The sequence below is a fragment of the Pseudophryne corroboree genome, unplaced genomic scaffold (genome assembly GCF_028390025.1).
Source record: "Pseudophryne corroboree isolate aPseCor3 unplaced genomic scaffold, aPseCor3.hap2 scaffold_1257, whole genome shotgun sequence".
NCBI classification, from domain to species: Eukaryota; Metazoa; Chordata; class Amphibia; order Anura; family Myobatrachidae; genus Pseudophryne; species Pseudophryne corroboree.
The window spans coordinates 66,037-86,873 of record NW_026967883.1 but is presented as its reverse complement, the minus strand read 5'-3'; the positions used below and the strand labels follow the sequence as shown (position 1 = coordinate 86,873).

Genomic DNA, 20,837 nt, shown 5'->3' with positions numbered 1-20,837 from the left:
TGCTGTATACTATGCCATAGTGGTGCTTACTATATAACACCAGGTGCTGTGCAGTGGTCAAAACACACTAACTGGTCCCATGCTGTTGTTGAACTAAAGGCCTATACACACGATGAGATTCGGTCTATGCTAATAGGTTTAAAAAGGTTACATAAAAGCTACTTTATGTATTTATTCATTAAAGTTTTTAAGTTGTATTTTACAACCATACAATGATATGATATATTCCATAGACAAAAAACCTTACGGTTTCACAGGTCCCATTAAGGCTTCTTACACATGATCTGGCATTTCAGAAACCTGTTGTGACTCTTCCACTGAAACTCCAAAAAGCAATGAAATTCCGATTATTAAGGCTGACGCCTTAATGGACGTGTTCCTTGCGCAATACAGATATGGTATGCCATCACAGCCTGTGGGTAAGTTTAGATTCAGCACTCTCACAGAGTGAGATTGCTGTCACTCACACAATGGTGGAGCTGCTAATTCACAGATTTGTGTGCTCATTGGAATACACACATGCAGTCTATGCAACTGAAGGTCTGAGCGGAAGACAAAGATGCTCGGATGAGGTAAGAGTGTTGTTGATTGGAGGGAGAAGACAGAGCATTGTGGATGGGGGTGTGTGGATCGAGGGAAGACTAAGTAGCATTGATGGGTGGGGACAAAGAAACACGGGATAATTCAGACTGCAGCGACCGCAGTCTAAATTAGTTTGTGGGGTGCGAAAGCGCAATGGCCGCACTGTGCATGCGTACCCGGGAGCCCAGTGAGGGGAGGGGGAGGGCCTGACATGCGGGGCGGACAAGCCCTGTGCTGGGCGTCACATCGCATGTTAGAGTAAATGATTGTAGATGTGCGAAATTTGGCATATCTACAATCAATTCTGAATTGATTGTAGATGGGGGGTTAAGACAGATGGGGGAAAGACAGTTGCACAGATGGTGAGGAGACAGCTGCGTGGATGGGTGGACAGTGCCGTGTGGATGAGGGGGAAAAAGCAGCACAGATGTGGGAGGGGTAAGAGCAGTATAGATGGAAATAAATGGCATGGATGAGGAAGGCAGAGCAGCATGGATGAGGGGAATACAGTCCCAACATCAGAGGGGATAAGTATTTTTACCTCCCCTTGGGGGGTGGCAGCTAGGCCTAATCCTTGGGTGGGTTGGATAGGGAAACCCCCCCCCCCCCCAATAGTGACCCACGAAACTTACCTTCAGGATGACAGCTATATGAATAGGGTAAGAGTGGTGTGGATAGGGGGTAGATTAAGCAGCAAGTATGGGAAGGGAGACAGAGCGGTGCAGATGGGGGAAATGGTGCAGATGGGTTGAAAACACTGGCACGGATGGGTAGAAAACTGGTGCAGATGGGAGAGAAGACAGTGTGCCCTGTACTGGAGGAGACAGAGTGACGTTGAAGAGGGAAACACTGAGCAGCACAGAGAGAAGGAAACGGTGATACAGACAAGGCACAGGTGGGGAAAGACAGATGGTACAGATAAGTTAGTACAGACTAGCACAGATGGAAGAACACAGCAGTAGGGATTGGGGAAGACAGGGCAGCATGGGGGTGTATAGGGGAAGTAAGTGTAGATGCATAGACCGTAGATGGGGTATTATAGTTTTAGCAATTAACCAAGATGTTTGAGGGAGCTAAATCTGTAGACTAAATGAGATGGATGTATGGAGTGAGAAGGCTGTTGTAAAATGGTGGGATTGTTGTGGTGACCGAATGGGATGGTTGTGGGCACTGTGTGGGATGGGAGCTCCACAACACTGCTCAGACCTTCAGTTGCATAGACTGCATGTGTGTATTCCAATGAGCACACAAATCTGTGAATTAGCAGCTCCACCATTGTGTGAGTGACAGCAATCTCACTCTGTGAGAGTGCTGAATCTAAACTTACCCACAGGCTGTGATGGCATACCATATCTGTATTGCGCAAGGAACACGTCCATTAAGGCGTCAGCCTTAATAATCGGAATTTCATTGCTTTTTGGAGTTTGAGTGGAAGAGTCACAACAGGTTTCTGAAATGCCAGATCATGTGTAAGAAGCCTTAATGGGACCTGTGAAACCGTAAGGTTTTTTGTCTATGGAATTTCATAGCTTTTTTCAATTTATTTTTTGTAATTCAGAAATGTAAAATTTCACTGTAAGAATAAACATTTGATTTTTTTTAAATGTTTAACAATAACACACCCCTGGCAACAAGCATTTCCCCTGGCCACAAGCATTACAAACCCCTGAAATGAGTATGACACCTGTCCCAGAGCATGAAATCCCTGGCAATGAGCAAGACAGCAAGCCTAAGAAACCCCAGGGAACAAGCATGACACCCAGCGTGTAGAAGCTTTACTGTAGGGCATAATGTATCACGAGCATTAAAGTGTGGGGCATATGGTGCAGTGTGGGGCTTAATATGGTGAAATTTTTTTTTTCCCTGTGGTGGCCAAGGTCTGTTGGTGCAGGGCCAAAAACTGGGGTGTAAGGTAGTCTTTTCTGGTGAGGTCATGCCCATTTTAATGAGCACACGCCCCTTGCCTGGAGCACAGCATTATGCAGCTTTTACATTTCCACAATGGCGGAACAGCGAAAGAGACACAGACCACGGGCAGCATGAGAGAGAGAGAAAGACCAGGGGCAGCAAGAGAGAGACAGACAGACCAGGGGCAGCGAGAGAGACAGAGATACCAGGGCCAACGAGAGAGACAGAGACAGACAAAGGAAGTGGCGGAATTAGAGAATAGTGGGCCCAGGTGCAACAATATGCATTGGGCCCCTCTCCCTTACTAAAATTAGGGATCGCATGAACCACAAAAAAAACTGTAAGTGGGTGACTGAAGTAGGGGAGACAGGGAGATAGTATGCAAGTAAGGCAAGAGTGACAGGTAGATAGTGGGTGACTGAGGCAGGGGTGACATGAACATAGTGGGTGACTGAGGCAGGGGTGACAAGTAGAGAGTAGATGACTGAGGCAGGAGTGACAGGTAGAGTTGGTGACTGAGGCAGGGGTGACAGGGAGATAGTGGGTGACTGAAGCAGGGGTGACAAGGAGATAGTGGGTGACTGAAGCAGGGGTGACAGGGAGATAGTGTGCGAGTAAGGTAGGAGTGACTGGTAGATAGTGGGTGACTGAGGCAGGGGTGACAGGGAGATAGTGGGTGACTGGTGAGGCAGGGGTGACAGGGAGATAGTGGGTGACTGAAGCAGGGGTGACAGGGAGATAGTGGGTGACTGAGGCCGGGATGACAAGTAGAGAGTAGATGACTGAGGCAGGGGTGACAGGGAGATAGTGGATGACTGAGGCAGAGCTGACAGGGAGATAGTGGGTGACTGAGGCAGGGGTGACATGGACATAGTGGGTGACTGAGGCAGGGGTGACAAGTAGAGAGTAGATGACTGAGGCAGGGGTGACAGGGAGATAGTGGGTGACTGAGGCCAGGGGGACAGGGAGATAGTGGGTGACTGAGGCAGGGGTGACAGGTAGAGTTGGTGACTGAACAGGGGTGACAGGTAGAGTTGGTGACTGAGGCAGGGTGAGAGTGGGTGACTGAGGCAGGGGTGACAGGGAGATAGTGGGTGACTGAGGCAGGGGTGACAAGTAGAGAGTATATGACTGAGGCAGGGGTGACAGGGAGATAGTGGGTGACTGAGGCAGGGGTGACAGGTAGAGTTGGTGACTGAACAGGGGTGACAGGTAGAGTTGGTGACTGAGGCAGGGTGAGAGTGGGTGACTGAGGCAGGGGTGACCGGGAGATAGTGGGTGACTGAGGCAGGAGTGACATGGACATAGTGGGTGACTGAGGCAGGGGTGACATGGACATAGTGGGTGACTGAGGCAGGGGTGACATGGACATAGAGGGTGACTGAGGCAGGGGTGACATGGACATAGTGGGTGACTGAGGCAGGGGTGACAAGTAAAGAGTAGATGACTGAGGCCGGTATGACAGAGAGATAGTGGGTGACTGAGACAGGGGTGACAGGTAGAGTTGGTGACTGAGGCAGGGGCGACAGGGAAATAGTGGGTGACTGAGGCAGGGATGACAGGGAAATAGTGGGTGACTGAGGCAGGAGAGACAAGGAGATAGTGGGTGACTGAGGCAGGGGTGACAGGGAGACAGTGGGTGACTGGGGTGGTCTTCTGTTTGCCGGTGGCCGGACTCCTAACGATCAACATACTGGTGCCGGAATCCCGACCGCCGGCATACCGACATCTTTTCTCCCTCTTGGGGGTCCATGAGCGCCCTGGAGAAAGTATAGATAGCATGGCGAGCCACCGTGCTCATTTGCGCTTGCCCGGGTGTAGCAGGGTATGCTGGCGGCCGGGCTCCCGTCGACCAGCATACTGGCGCCGGAATCCCGACCGCCGGCATACCGACAGCTGGGCAAGCGCAAATGAGCCCCTTGCGGGCTCGCCATGCTGCGGGCACGGTGGCTCGCCACGCTATCTATACTTTGACTGAGACAGGGCTGACAGGGAGATAGTGGGTGACAGGTATAGAGTGACTAAGGCAGAGGTGCAGAAAGATGGCGGCCGCAGTGTGCGACCCTGTCCCAGTGGTTTCCCTCCCTGGGTCCCCACTCACCTCACACTGTGATCCAGGCTCTCTCTTTAAGCAGTGCAGCAGGTGTGCGAGCACACCTCGGGAGGACATGAGAAGGCAGCAGCAGCACCCTCCACATATGGTACTCTCCGCGATGTAATGGTCAGGCCGGCCCTGTATATACACTCACATAGTAAAAGACAAACATATAGCAAAACATACATACACACATATGACAAAACACACAAACAGCTAAACACACATAGCAAAAAAGGAGATTTTACTCACCGGTAAATCTATTTCTCGTAGTCCGTAGTGGATGCTGGGGACTCCGTAAGGACCATAGGGAATAGACTGGCTCCGCAGGAGATAGGGCACTCTAGAAAAGAATTAGGTCTACTGGTGTTCACTGGCTCCTCCCTCTATGTCCATCCTCCAGACCTCAGTTAAGGAAACTGTGCCCGGACAAGCTAACATTACAAGGAAAGGATTTTGGAATCCAGGGTAAGACTCATACCAGCCACACCAATCACACCGTATAACTTGTGATAACCAAATACAGTTAACAGTATGAACAATACAAAACATCAGATAACCTGATGTAACATAACATAACCCTTTGTTAAGCAATAACTATATACAGTATTGCAGAAGAAGTCCGCACTTGGGACGGGCGCCCAGCATCCACTACGGACTACGAGAAATAGATTCTTATTTCCTCTAATGTTCTAAGTGGATGCTGGGGACTCCGTAAGGACCATGTGGATTATACCAAAGCACCCAAACGGGCGGGAGAGTGCGGATGACTCTGCAGCACCGAATGAGCAAACTCAAGGTCCTCCTCAGCTAGGGTATCAAACCTGTAGAACTTTGCAAATGTGTTTGATCCCGACCAAGTAGCTGCTCGGTAAAGTTGTAATGCCAAGACCCCTCGGGCAGCCGCCCAAGAAGAAGCCCACCTTACTTGTGGAATGGGCCTTTACTGATTTCGGAGGCGGCAATCCAGCCGCAGAATGAGCCTGCTGAATCGTGTTACAGATCCAGCGAGCAATAGTCTGCTTTGAAGCAGGAGCACCCAACTTATTGGATGCATACAGGATAAACAGCGACTCCATTTTCCTGACCTTGGCCGTTCTGGTCACATAAATCTTCAAAGCCCGCACTACATCTAGTAACTCGGAATCCTCCAAGTCCCCTGTAGCCACAGGCACCACAATAGGTTGGTTCATATGAAATGATGACACCACCTTGGGCAGAAATTGTGGACGGGTCCGCAATTCTGCCCTGTCCATATGAAAAACCAGATAGGGGCTTTTATGTGACAAAGCCGCCAATTCCGACACATGCCTGGCTGAGGCCAGAGCCAGCAGCATAACCACCTTCCACGTGAGATATTTTAACTCCACAGTTTTTAGTGGTTCAAACCAGTGTGATTTTAGGAAACCCAACACCACGTTAAGATCCCAAGGTGCCACTGGAGGCACAAACGGGGGCTGTATATGCAGCACTCCCTTCACAAAGGTCTGAACTTCAGGAAGAGCTGCCAGTTCTTTTTGAAAGAAAATGGATAGGGCCGAAATCTGGACCTTAATGGATCCCAATTTTAGGCCCAAAGACACTCCGGATTGTAGGAAATGAAGGAACCGGCCCAGCTGGAATTCCTCTGTAGGAGCCCTCCGGGCTTCACACCAAGCAACATATTTTCGCCATATACGGTGATAATGCTTAGACGTTACAACCTTCCGAGCCTTTATAAGCGTAGGAATAACCTCATCCGGAATCCCCTTTTCTGCTAGGATCCGGCGTTCAACCGCCATGCCGTCAAACGCAGCCACGGTAAGTCTTGGAACAGACAGGGCCCCTGTTGTAACAGATCCTGTCTTAAGGGCAGAGAACATGGGTCCTCTGTGAGCATTTCTTGCAGATCCGGATACCAAACTCTTCTTGGCCAATCCGGAACAATGAGAATTGTTCTCACTCCTCTTCTTCTTATGATTCTCTGTACCTTGGGTATGAGAGGAAGAGGGGGAAACACATAAACCGACTGGAACACAAACGGTGTCACTAGTGCGTCCACAGCTATCGCCTGAGGGTCCCTTGACCTGGCGCAATACCGCTGTAACTTTTTGTTTAGACGGGACGCCATCATGTCCACTTGTGGCAGTTCCCACCGGTCTGACACCTGTGTGAAGACTTCTGGATGAAGTACCCATTCTCCGGGGTGGAGGTCGTGCCTGCTGAGGAAGTCTGCTTCCCAGTTGTCCACTCCCGGGATAAACACTGCTGACAGTGCTCTTACATGATTCTCCTCCCAACGAAGAATCCTGGTGGCTTCTGTCATCGCCACCCTGCTCCTTGTGCCGCCTTGACGGTTTACATGAGCCACTGCGGTGATGTCTGATTGAATCAGCACCGATTTGTCTCGAAGCAGGTTTACTGCCTGACTTAGGGCGTTGTATATGGCCCTTATTTCCAGGATGTTTATGGGCAGACAAGTCTACTGACTTGACCACAGGCCTTGGAAATTTCTTCCCTGCGTGACTGCTCCCCACCCTCGGAGGCTCGCATCCGTGGACACAAGGACCCAGTCCTGAATGCCGAATCTTCGGCCCTCGAGAAGGTGAGCACTCTGCAGCCACCACAGCAGAGACACCCTTGCCCTGGGGGATAGGGTGATCAGCCGCTGCATCTGTAGATGTGATCCGGACCACTTGTTCAACAGATCCCATTGAAAGGTCCTCGCATGGAACCTGCCGAAGGGAATGGCCTCGTATGATGCCACCATCTTTCCCAGGACTCGCGTGCATTGATGCACTGACACCTGTCTTTGTTTTAATAAGTCTCTGACTAAGGTCATGAGCTCCTGAGCCTACTCAGTCGGGAGATAAACCCTCTTCTGGTCTGTGTCCAGAATCATGCCCAGGAAGGGCAGACGAGTCGTAGGGATCAACTGCGACATTGGGATATTCAGAACCCAGCCGTGTTGCTGTTACACCTCCTGAGAGCGTGCTACACTGATCAGCAACTGTTCGCTGGACCTCGCCTTTATAAGGAGATCGTCCAAGTACGGGATAATTGTGATTCCTTGCTTTCGCAGGATCACCATCATTTCTGCCATTACCGTGGTAAATATTCTCGGTGCCATGGAGAGACCAAACGACAACGTCTGGAATTGGTAGTGACAATCCTGTACCACCAACCTGAGGTATTCCTGATGAGGTGGATAAATCGGGACATGCAGGTAAGCATCCTTTATGTCCAGCGACACCATAAAATCCCCTTCTTCCAGGCTCGCAATGACTGCTCTCAGCGATTCCATCTTGAACTTGAACCTTTTCAGGTAAACGTTCAGGGATTTTAAGTTCAAAATGGGCCTGACCAAACCGTCCGGTTTCGGTACCACAAACATTGTGGAATAATACCCTCTCCCCCGTTGAAGGGGGGGGGGGACCTCCACCACCACCTGCTGGAGATACAATTTGTGAATCGCAGTTACCACCAACTCCTTTTCTATGGGGGACGTTGGCAGAGCCGATTTGAGGAAGCGGCGAGGGGTATCTCTTCAAATTCCAGCCCGTACCCCTGGGATACTATCTGTATAACCCAGGGATCCGCCTGTGAGCGAACCCACTGGTGGCTGAAATTTCGGAGACGCGCCCCCCACCGACCCTGGCTCCACCTGTGGAGCCCCAGCGTCATGCGGTGTACTTAGTTGAAGCCGGGGAGGACTTCTGTTCCTGGGAACTAGCTGTGTTATGCAGCTTCCTTCCTCTACCCTTGCCTCTGGCAAGAAAGGATGCACCTCGGACTTTCTTACCCTTCTGTGAACGAAAGGACTGCATTTGATAATACGATGCTTTCTTAGGTTGTGATGGAATAAATGGTAGAAAATTTGACTTTCCAGCCGTAGCTGTGGCCACTAAGTCCGACAGACCTTCCCCAAATAATTCCACACCCTTGTAAGGCAAAACCTCCATGTGCCGCTTAGAGTCGGCATCACCTGTCCATTGTCGAGTCCACAGGCCCCTTCTGGCTGAAATCGACATAGCATTTATCCTAGAGCTCAGCATGGCAATGTCCCTCTGAGCATCCCTCATATACAGGACAGTGTCTTTTATATGCCCCAGTGTCAGTAATATAGTATCCTTGTCCAGGGTTTCCATCTCTTCAGATAACATATCTGCCCATGCTGCTACAGCACTACACATCCATGCCGACGCAATGGCCGGTCTAAGCACGGTACCCGAATGTGTGTATATGGACCTTAGGATAGCTTCCTGCTTTCTATCTGCAGGATCTTTTAAGGCTGCCGTATCCTGTGACGGTAGCGCCACCTGTTTAGACAAGCGTGTCAACGCTTTGTCTACCCTCGGGGCGGATTCCCAGCGTAACCTGTCCGATGGCGGGAAGGGGTACGCCATTAGCATCCTTTTGGGGATCAGCAGTTTCTTATCTGGTGATTCCCACGATTTCTCACATAACTCATTTAATTCATGAGACGGGGGAAAGGTCACCACTTGTCTCTTTTCCCCAAACATATTATCTCTCTTCTCAGGGACAGGGCTTTCCTCAGAGATGTGTAACACCTCCTTCATAGCTATAATCATATATCTTATAGCTTTGGCCATTTTAGGTTGTAATCTGGCCTCCTCATCATCGACGCTAGAGTCAGACTCCGTGTCGATATCTGTGTCAACAACCTGGGATAGTGGACGCTTTTGAGACCCTGACGGCCCCTGCGTAGCAAGATCAGACTGTCCCAAGGCTTCTGCTTTATCTAGCCTTTTATGTAAGGAATTAACATTCTCATTTAAAACCTTCCACATATCCATCGAATCCGGTGTCGGCACCGGCTGCGGCGACACCACACTCATTTCCTCCCGCTCCGCCTCCACATAGCCTTCCTCGTCAAACATGTCGACACACGCGTACCGACACACCATACACACAGAGGAAGCTCTTTTGAAGACAATTCCCCCACCAGGCCCCTCGGAGAGACAGAGAGAGAGTTTGCCAGCACACACCCCAGCGCTATATGACCCAGGAAAAAACACAGTAACTCAGTGTTTACCCAGTAGCTGCTGTATTATCTGTTTTGCGCCTAAATTTATGTGCCCCCCCCTCTTTTTTCACCCCTCAACCGTGATTCTGCAGGGGAGAGTCTGGGGAGCTTCCTTCCAGCGGAGCTGTGAAGAGAAAATTACGCTGGTGAGTGCTGAGGAAGAAGCCCCGCCCCCTTCTTGGTGGCTTTCTGTCCCGCGATTTTGTGTGAAAAAAATGGCGGGGGCTCATGCAGACATACAGTGCCTACCTGTATGTCTGCTTACTTTTGCCAAAGGTACCTTATTGCTGCCCAGGGCGCCCCCCCCTGCGCCCTGCACCCTACAGTGACCGGAGTGTGTGGTGTGCTGTGGGAGCAATGGCGCACAGCTGCAGTGCTGTGCGCTACCTTGTTTGAAGACTGAAGTCTTCTGCCGCCGATTTCTTCATCTACGCCGTGCTTCTTGCTTCTGGCTCTGCGACGGGGACGGCGGCGTGGCTCTGGGATCGGACCGCCAATGGTTAGTACCTGTGTTCGATCCCTCTGGAGCTAATGGTGTCCAGTAGCCTAAGAAGCGCAACATATCCCGCAGTTGGTAAGGTTTGCTTCTCTCCCCTCAGTCCCACGTAGCAGAAAGTCTGTTGCCAGCAGAAGCTCTCTGAAAATAAAAAACCTAACAAAATACTTTTCTTTCTCAGCAAGCTCTGGAGAGCTCACTAAGGTGCACCCTTCTCGTTCGGGCACAGATTCTAACTGAGGTCTGGAGGAGGGACATAGAGGGAGGAGCCAGTGCACACCAGTAGACCTAATTCTTTTCTAGAGTGCCCTATCTCCTGCGGAGCCCGTCTATTCCCCATTGTCCTTACGAAGTCCCCAGATCCACTTAGGACGTTAGAGAAAATGGATTTTAATACCTACCGGTAAATCCTTTTCTCTTAGTCCGTAGAGGATGCTGGGAACTCCAAAAGGACCATGGGGTATAGACGGGATCCGCAGGAGACATGGGCACTTTAAGACTTCAAATGGGTGTGAACTGGCTCCTCCCTCTATGCTCCTCCTCCAGACCTCAGTTATAGGAACTGTGCCCAGGGAGACGGACATTTTGAGGAAACGGATTTTTGTTAACTAAGGGTGAGATACATACCAGCTCACACCACAACACACCGTACAACATGGCTTTTAACCAAATACCAGTTAACGGAATGAACCAAAATCAGCAACAGGCTGATCACAACTGAAACAGAACTTTTGTGTAACATAAGCAATAACTATAACAAGAACTGCAGATAGTGGAGGTCATTCCGAGTTGTACGCTCACAAGCTGCTTTTAGCAGCATTACACACGCTAAGCCGCCGCCTACTGGGAGTGAATCTTAGCTTCTTAGAATTGCGAACGACGGATTCGCAATATTGCGATTAGCACACTTCTTAGCAGTTTCTGAGTAGCTCGAGACTTACTCTGCCATTGCGATCAGTTCAGTCAGTATCGTACCTGTTTGACGTCACAAATACGCCCAGCGTTCGCCCAGGCACTCCCCCGTTTCTCCAGCCACTCCCGCGTTTTTAAAAAATACGTCAGCGTTTTTTCACACACATCCATAAAACGCTCAGTTTCCGCCCAGTAACACCCACTTCCTGTCAATCACACTCCGATCATCAGAACGAAGAAAAATCCTCGTAATGCCGTGAGTAAAATACCTAACTGCATAGCAAAATTACTTGGCGCAGTCACACTGCGGACATTGTGCATGCGCGTTAGCGACTGATCGCTTCGTTGCGGAAAAAAACAACGAGCGATCAACTCGGAATGACCCCCAAAGTCCGCACTGGGACGGGCGCCCAGCATGCTCTATGGACTAAGAGAAAAGGATTTACCGGTAGGTATTAAAATCCTATTTTCTCCTATGTCCTAGAGGATGCTGGGGACTCCAAAAGGACCATGGGGATTATACCAAAGCTCCAGAACGGGCGGGAGAGTGCGGATGACTCTGCAGCACCGATTGAGCAAACATGAGGTCCTCATCAGCCAGGGTATCAAACTTGTAGAATTTTGCAAAAGTGTTTGAACCCGACCAAGTAGCTACTCGGCAAAGCTATAACGCCGAGACCCCTCGGGCAGCCGCCCAAGATGAGCCCACCTTTCTGGTATGATTTGGCATGGTCAGCGCGCTCTGGGGGGGATATAAGGGAAAAATGGGAATATAGGGTATTGCGGGATGGGAGTGGTACTTGGATAAGTGATTGTGTTGACTGTTTGCGCCTGATTGTAGGTTTTGCACCAATGATCAATCTGATATGGTTTCTATCTGAACTCTTTATTTGTAAATTAGATATGATTAGGTCAGCATCCTAATTTCAATATTGTGTTTGGTCCTTGTCCCACAGTTCCTTCACCACTGTCAGGTGTGTCCTGCAGACTACCCTTTGCAAGGTATACCTTCCTATTGGTATACCGATTGGACCCCAGCTCAGGTAAATGTCAAGTGTACCCTGTGGGTCACCTTTACCATAGGTGTGGTGGATGCCTATGTGCCCTCTGTACTGCGTCCTATTTGAATGTTTGGGGTATGACTAGTGCGGCGTCCCGCCTGTCAGTCCCCTCTTATGTGCGGCTCTGGGTTGTGTGGTCATAGGCTGTGTGTTTTACACTTACCGCCGGGGGCAGGTAACTACCTGCCGCCGGTGACCGCGTCTCTTCCTTCCACAACCTCAGGCCTGGTCCTCTGTGTCCGCGTCCTCCGTCTCCTTCAGTCCGCCGCGTCTTCCTTCTCCTTCAGTCCGCGCGCTTCTCCTGCAGCAGCCGGTCTCCTCCGTTCCCGGGTCCCGTTCTGTCACTTCACCGATGGCCCTTCACCGATTTCGGTAACGGCAATCCAGCCATAGAATGCGCATGCTGAATCGTATTACATATCCAACGTGCAATAGTCTGTTTAGAAGCAGGAGCCCCAATCTTGTTGGGAGCATACAGGACAAACAGTGCCTCTGTTTTCCTAATACGAGCTATTCTGGCGACATAAATCTTCAAAGCTCTGACTACATCGAGAGAATTTGAATCAGCCAAAGCTTCAGTAGCCACAAGCACCACAATAGGTTGGTACATGTGAAATGAAGAAACCACCTTTGGTAGAAATTGTTGACGAGTTCGTAATTCCGCTCTATCCACATGGCAGATCAAATAGGGACTCTTGTGAGACAAGGCCACTAATTCTTGCGGATGCCAAGGCCAATAGCAAGACCACTTTCCAAGTGAGGAATTTTAACTCAACCTTCTGTAAAGGTTCAAACCAATGTGACATAAGGAACTGCAACACCACGTTAAGGTCCCATGGTGCCACCGGGGGCACAAATGGAGGTTGGATGTGCAGCACACCCTTCACGAAAGTCTGAACTTCCGGAAGGGAGGCCAATTCTTTTTGAAAGGAAATCGATAAGGCCGAAATATGGACTTTAATGGAGCCCAACTTTAGGCCCGCATCCACACTGGCCTGCAAAAAATGTAGAAAACGACCCAGCTAAAATTCTTCCGTAAGAGCCTTCTTGGCTTCACACCAAGACACGTATTTTCTCCAAATACAGTGATAATGCTTCGTCGTTACCTCCTTTCTTGATTTAAGCAGTGTAGGGATGACTTCACCGGGAATACCCTTCCGGGCTAAGATCTGGCGTTCAACCGCCATGCCGTCAAACGCAACCGGCCCTTGCTGTAACAGATCCTCTCTTAGAGGCAGAGGCCAGGGATCTGCTATGAGCAGTTCCTGAAGATCCGGATACCAGGCCCTCCGTGGCCAATCTGGAACAAAGAGTATCGCCTGAACCCCTGTTCTTCTTATGAGGCTTATCACCTTTGGAATGAGTGGTAGTGGAGGAAACACATAGAACGACTGAAACACCCAGGGCGTCACCAGGGCGTCCACCGCACTGGCTTAAGGGTCCCTCAACCTGGAACAATATCTCTGAAGTTTCTTGTTGAGGCGAGACGCCATCATGTCTATTTGAGGAATTCCCCAATGACTTGTCACTTCTGCAAAGACCTCTTGATGAAGACCCCACTCTCCAGATGGAGATCGTGTCTGCTGAGGAAATCTGCTTTCCAGTTGTCCACGCCTCGAATGAAGACCGCCGAGAGAGCGCCTGTATGTTTTTCCGCCCAGCGGAGAACACTTGTGGCCTCCGCCATCGCTGCTCTGCTTCTTGTTCCGCCTTGGTGGTTTATGTACGCCACTGCTGTTATGTTGTCCAACAGGAGATGTTCCGCTTGTAGAAGGCCGTTGTAGATGGCTCTTAATTCCAGAATGTTTATGTGCAGACAAGCTTCCTGGCTTGACCATTTTCCATGGAAAATTTCCCTCTGTGTGACCGCTCCCCAGCCTCGGAGACTTGCATCCGTGGTCACCAGGATCCAATCCTGGATCCCGAACCTGCGTCCCCCTAGGAGGTGAGAACTTTGGAGCCACCACAGGAGAGAAACTCTGTTCCTGGAAGATAGGCTTGTTTTCCAGTGCATGTGCAGGTGAGACCCGGACCACTTGTCCAACAGGTTCCACTGAAACACCCTGGCATGGAACCTGCCAAACGGAATGGCCTCGTAGGCCGCCACCATCTTCCCCAGCACCTGAGTACATTGATGAATCGACACTCTTGCCGGTTTCAGAATCCCTTTGACCATGTTCTGGATTTCCAGAGCTTTTTCCACCGGGAGAAAAACTCTCTGCAGGTCCGTGTCCAGAATCATGCCCAAGAATGACAGCCGTGTTGTCGGAACCAACTGTGACTTTGGCAAATTCAGGAGCCAACCATGTTGTTGCAGCACTGTCAGGGAGAGCGCAACGTTTCTTAGTAACTGCTCCTTTGATCTCGCCTTTATCAGGAGATTGTCCAAGTACGGGATAATTGTGACACCGTGCTTTCGCAGGAGCACCATCATTTCCGCCATTACTTTAGTGAAAATCCTCGGAGCCATGGAAAGCCCAAACGGCAACGTCTGAAATTGGTAATGACAATCCTGAACAGCAAACCTCAGGTAAGATTGATGTGGAGTATATATGTGGACATGTAGGTAAACATCGACTGACACCATAAAATCCCCCCTTCCAGACTGGATATCACTGCTCGGAGAGATTCCATTTTGAATTTGAATCTTTCAAATACAGATTGAGGGATTTTAAGTTCAGAATCGGTCTGACCGAGCCATCCGGCTTTGGGACCACGAACAGGCGTGAATAAAACCCTTCTCCCCGTTGTGACGGGGGTACCGCGACAATGACTTGTTGTTGACATAGCTTTTGTATTGCAGCGCACACTACTTCCCTTTCCAGAAGAGAAGCTGGCAAGACCGATTTGAAAAATCGGTGAGGGGGCACGTCTTGAAACTCCAGTTTGTACCCTTGGGTCACAATTTCCAGCACCCAAGGATCCATGCCTGAGTGAGCCCAGATCCGACTGAAGAGCTGAAGACGTGCCCCCACTGGTGCGGACTCCCGCAGCGAATCCCCAGCGTCATGCGGTGGACTTGGTAGAAGCCAGGGAGGACTTCTTCTCCTGGGGGCTTGCCACAGCCGGCGATCTTTTTCCCCTTCCCTTACCTCTAGCGGCAAGGAAGGAGGACCCTCGTCCTTTTTTGAATTTATTAGACCGAAAGGACTGCATCTGATACTGAGGCGTTTTCTTTTGCTGTGGAGGGACAAAAGGTAGAAAAGATGACTTACCCGCAGTAGCTGTAGATACCAGGTCCGCGAGGCCTTCACCAAACAAAACGCCACCTTTATAGGGCAGAGCCTACATAGCCTTTTTAGAGTCAGCATCACCATTCCATTGATGAGTCCACAACGCTCTCCTAGCTGAGATTGCCATGGCATTGGCCCTTGATCCCAAGAGGCCAATATCTCTCGCAGCCTCCTTTAAATAGACCGCTGCGTCCCTAATATGACCCAGCTTCAAATGCACGCTATCCCTATCCATGGTGTCTATTTCAGATGACAAGGTATCTGCCCACTTTTCAATAGCGCTACTCACCCATGCCGATGCCACGGCCGGCCTGAGCAGCATACCCATAGTGACATAAATAGATTTCAAGGTAGTTTCCTGCTTACGATCCGCAGGATCCTTTAGGGCTGCAGTGTCAGGGGACGGTAGCACCACCTTCTTGGACAACCGTGCTAGAGCTTTGTCCACTGTGGGTGTTGACTCCCACCTTACCCTATCCTCAGAGGGAAAAGTATATGCCATAGAAATTCTCTTGGGAATCAGTAACTTTTTATCAGGAGTTTCCCAAGCCCTTTCAAAAAGAGTATTCAGTTCATGAGAGGGAGGAAATGTTACCTCAGGTTTCTTTCCCTTATACATACAGACCCTTGTCTCAGGGATATGTAATACGTCCCTTATTGCCACAATCATGTACTGAATGCTCTTAGCCAGTTTAGGATTCAATTTGACATCACTATAGTCGACACTGGAGTCCGAATCCGTGGCTGTATCTGTGTCTGCTATCTGGGTAAACGAACATTTCTGTGACCCCGAGGGGGTCTGAGTTTGTGACAAAACATCTCCCATTGATTGTCTCCATGCTTGGTTCTGAGACTCAGATTTGTCTAATCTTTTATGCAACAAAGCCACACATGCATTTAAGACACTCCAGATATCTACCCAATCAGCAGTCGGCGGTGCGGACAGATTTACTCCCACATTCTGTTCCGCCCCCACACCAGCTTCCTCCTGGGAAGAGCATTCAGCCTCAGACATGTCGACACACACGTACCGACACCCACTAACACACTGGGCTATAGGGGACAGACCCACAGTAAGGTCCTTCAGAGAGAAAGTATGCCAGCTGACGACCAGCGCCTCACCCGGTCTGAAGGAATATACAATGTCCCAGACCTAGCAGCACTTTTATATATAAATATATACAACACCAAATTTGGTGTGCACCGCCCCTGTTTTTGCACCCTGTTACTTGTGACAGAAGTGAAGGGCCATGACCAGCTTGCTGTGAAGAGAAAATGGCGCTGATTAGAGCTGGAGGACGAAGCCCCGCCCCCTAAATGGCGCGCTAGTATCCCCCTTTTATTTATACTGGCGGGGGTCTGTATACAGTGCCTATGCACTGTATACTGCTGTGCCTGTCCTTAAAAGAGGTTTAATTGCTGCCCAGGGCGCCCCCCCTGCGCCCTGCACCCATTTAGTGCCGCTTGTGTGTGGGAGGAATGGCGTGCAGCGTGACCGCTGCGTGATACCTCCGAAGATCTGAAGTCTTCTGCCGCCTTCACTGAAGTCTTCTTTGCTTATGTTACTCACCCGGCTTCTTTCTTCAGGCTCTGTGAGGGGGGCAGCGGCGCGGCTCCACGATGCAGGGAGCCTGTTGCCAATAGTGCTCCCTGAAAATAATAAACCTAACAAAAGTCTTTTCTAGAGAAACTCTGTAGAGTTCCCCTAGTGTGTGTCCAGTCTCTCTGGGCACAGAATCTAACTGAGGCATAGAGGGAGGAGCCAGTTCACACCCATTTAAAGTCTTAAAGTGCCCATGTCTCCTGCGGATCCCGTCTATACCCCATGGTCCTTTTGGAGTCCTCAGCATCCTCTAGGACATATTAGAGAGAGAGAGAGAGAGAGAGAGAGAGAGAGAGAGAGAGAGAGAGAGAGATAAATACTTACCATCTCTCCTCGCTGGCAGTCAGGCTCCTCGTGGTGGCAGATCCCGGGCAGCTGCTGGGAAGAAGGAGGAGGAGGGAGGGGGACAGGAGCCGCTGCAGCGCTATGTAATTGGTAGTAGACCGCTGCAGCAGTCCCCTCTCCTTCCGTATTGGCTGGCCGCTGCTGTGAATGCTGGGATGAGGGAAGCGCATCCCAGCATTCACAGCAGCGCCGGGCAGCCAATGCTGAAGGAGAGGGGACTGCTGCAGTGGCGCTTACTACCAATGGCACACACGTAGTTACGGCGCTGCTGTACATCCCTACACCCGTACACTGCCGCTCTCATACATCCGTACACTGCATCTCTCATACATCCGTACACTGCATCTCTCATACATCCACACACTGACGTTCTCATACATCCGTACACTGACTCTCTCATACATCCGCACGCTGACGCTCTCATGCATCCGCACGCTGACGCTCTCATGCATCCGCACGCTGACGCTCTCATGCATCCGCACGCTGACGCTCTCATGCATCCGCACGCTGACGCTCTCATGCATCCGCACGCTGACGCTCTCATACATCCGCACGCTGACGCTCTCATACATCCGCACGCTGACGCTCTCATACATCCGCACGCTGACGCGCTCATATATCAGCACGCTGACGCTCTCATACATCCGCACGCTGACGCTCTCATACATCCGCACGCTGACGCTCATACATCCGCACGCTGACGCTCTCATACATCCGCACGCTGACGCTCTCATACATCCGCACGCTGACGCTCTCATACATCCCCACGCTGACGCTCTCATACATCCCCACGCTGACGCTCTCATACATCCCCACGCTGACGCTCTCATACATCCCCACGCTGACGCTCTCACACATCCGCACGCTGACGCTCTCACACATCCGCACGCTGACGCTCTCACACATCCGCACGCTGACGCTCTCACACATCTGCACGCTGACGCTCTCATACATCTGCACGCTGACGCTCTTACATTCATACGTCCGCAAGCTGACGCTCTCATACATCCGCACACTGATGCTCTCATACATCCGCACGCTGACGCTCTCATACGTCCGCACGCCGACGCTCTCATACTTCCGCACGCCGACGCTCTCATACGTCCGCACGCCGACGCTCTCATACGTCCGCACGCCGACGCTCTCATACGTCCGCACGCCGACGCTCTCATACGTCCGCACGCCGACGCTCTCATACGTCCGCACGCCGACGCTCTCATACGTCCGCACGCCGACGCTCTCATACATCCGCACGCCGACGCTCTCATACATCCTTACCCTGACGCTCTCATACATCCGTACCCTGACGCTCTCATACATCCGTACGTTGACGCTCTCATACATCCGTACGTTGACGCTCTCATACATCCGCACGCTGACGCTCTCATACATCCGCACGCTGACGCTCTCATACATCTGCACGCTGACGCTCTCATACATCCTTACCCTGACGCTCTCATACATCCTTACCCTGACGCTCTCATACATCCGTACGTTGACGCTCTCATACATCCACACGCTGACGCTCTCATACATCCACACGCTGACGCTCTCAAACAACCGCACGCTGATGCTCTTACATTCATACATCCGCACACTGACGCTCTCATACGTCCGCACACTGACGCTCCCATACGTCCGCTCACTGACGCTCTCATACGTCCGCTCACCGCACATACGTCCGCACGCTGACGCTCTCATACGTCCGCACGCTGACGCTTTCATACGTCGGCACGCTGACGCTCTCAGACGTCCGCACGCTGACGCTCTCAGACGTCCGCACGCTGACGCTCTCAGACGTCCGCACGCTGACGCTCTCAGACGTCCGCACGCTGACGCTCTCAGACGTCCGCACGCTGACGCTCTCATACGTCCGCACGCTGACGCTCTCAGACGTCCGCACGCTGACGCTCTCAGACGTCCGCACGCTGACGCTCTCAGACGTCCGCACGCTGACGCTCTCAGACGTCCGCACGCTGACGCTCTCAGACGTCCGCACGCTGACGCTCTCAGACGTCCGCACGCTGACGCTCTCATACGTCCGCACGCTGACGCTCTCATACGTCCGCACGCTGACGCTCTCATACTGCCGCACACTGACGCTCTCATACTGCCGCACACTGACGCTCTCATACGTCCGCACGCTGGTGCACTTATACATCCGTACTCTGACGCAATCATACATCCGCATATACCTATACCCATATATGCACACAGCCGTACATTTATACACACACACACACACACACATTGTATATATATATATATATATATATATATATATATATATATATATATACACACACACACACAGCTGTACAAATATACAGTCACACACTTATACACACAGCCACACACTTATACCCATATATGCACACAGCCACACACTTATACACATATATACTCACAGCCACACACTTATACACATATATACTCACAGCCACACACTTATACACATATATACACACAGCCACACACTTATACCCATATATGCACACAGCCACACGCCTATACACACAGCCACACACCTATACCCATATATACACACAGCCACACACTTATACACATATATACACACAGCCACACACTTATACACATATATACTCACAGCCACACACTTATACACATATATACTCACAGCCACACACTTATACACATATATACTCACAGCCACACACTTATACATACATGTTCACTTATAGATGGTGCCTCCCTTACCTTAACACATGACAATTACATGGCAGCATATCACAATGTCCAGTATTGCAGCTCAGAGCCATTCCTCCCCTCAGTTTCACACATTGCAGGAAGGCAGCAGTGACCCGTGTAGCCACGCCCCCTGAGCGGACTCCTCTGTAGTTTCACTTTCACAGCTGTGCTGACACTGACAGTAGTATGCCATGCTGCTCTGCAGGCCCTAGGATTTCCCCATGTCCTAGGTAGTTGCCTATAGCTAGGGCCAGGACTCTGGAGCATATGACGAGCGCTGACAGTGGGCATGTGTCCTGTGCCTCCTGCCCGGCACTCGCACCATAGTAACCCACCCACACCCAAAATACTGTCATCAGCAGGGGGCGGTACAGGTGGCCGGTGCCCTCCCGGCTCTTGGAGCACATGAGTGTCAGGTAGAGGAGGAGCATAGAGCGGGAGATAGGGTCACAGAGGATCCTTAGTAGCTGCTGGTAACCTCCGATTCTCATGCCTCCGCAGGTAGTGGAAGCCAGTCACTGCAGATCCAGCGGGTTACACAGATCAGGCTACCCGCCGGTGAACTGCAGTCTTTGCACCGGTGACGGTCCCAGCGAGCGCATGAATCACTAGTGCACAGCGCTGCTTGGAGCCTCGTCCAGGAACACTCTGCCGAGGTTGTCACTGCTGAGAGGCAATCGTGATGGGGACAGGCAGGGGCGACTAGCTGCCCGCTCTGTCTTCCTGTCACATGTGCAGCAGTAACAGGGCGGCCGGCCAGGCAGCAATGTACACAGTCACATAGAGTAGAAGAGCACATTTGAATTTGCCGCCCCATCTGGCATTGCGGCACACACATGAATAAATTAAGTGACGTCATCTAAACTG

General features: G+C 50.9%; 1 long non-coding RNA gene across 1 annotated transcript; it reads right to left on the bottom strand.

The window, feature by feature from the left end:
* Positions 1-4,395: 4,395 nt before the first annotated feature.
* LOC134993195 (uncharacterized) lies at positions 4,396-20,567 on the bottom strand. The gene is made up of 3 exons (XR_010197077.1): positions 19,980-20,567; positions 17,241-17,294; positions 4,396-4,723 (listed from the first exon to the last, which is right to left on the bottom strand). It is a non-coding gene; the product is annotated as an uncharacterized LOC134993195 (long non-coding RNA).
* Between the last annotated feature and the right edge of the window lie 270 nt (positions 20,568-20,837).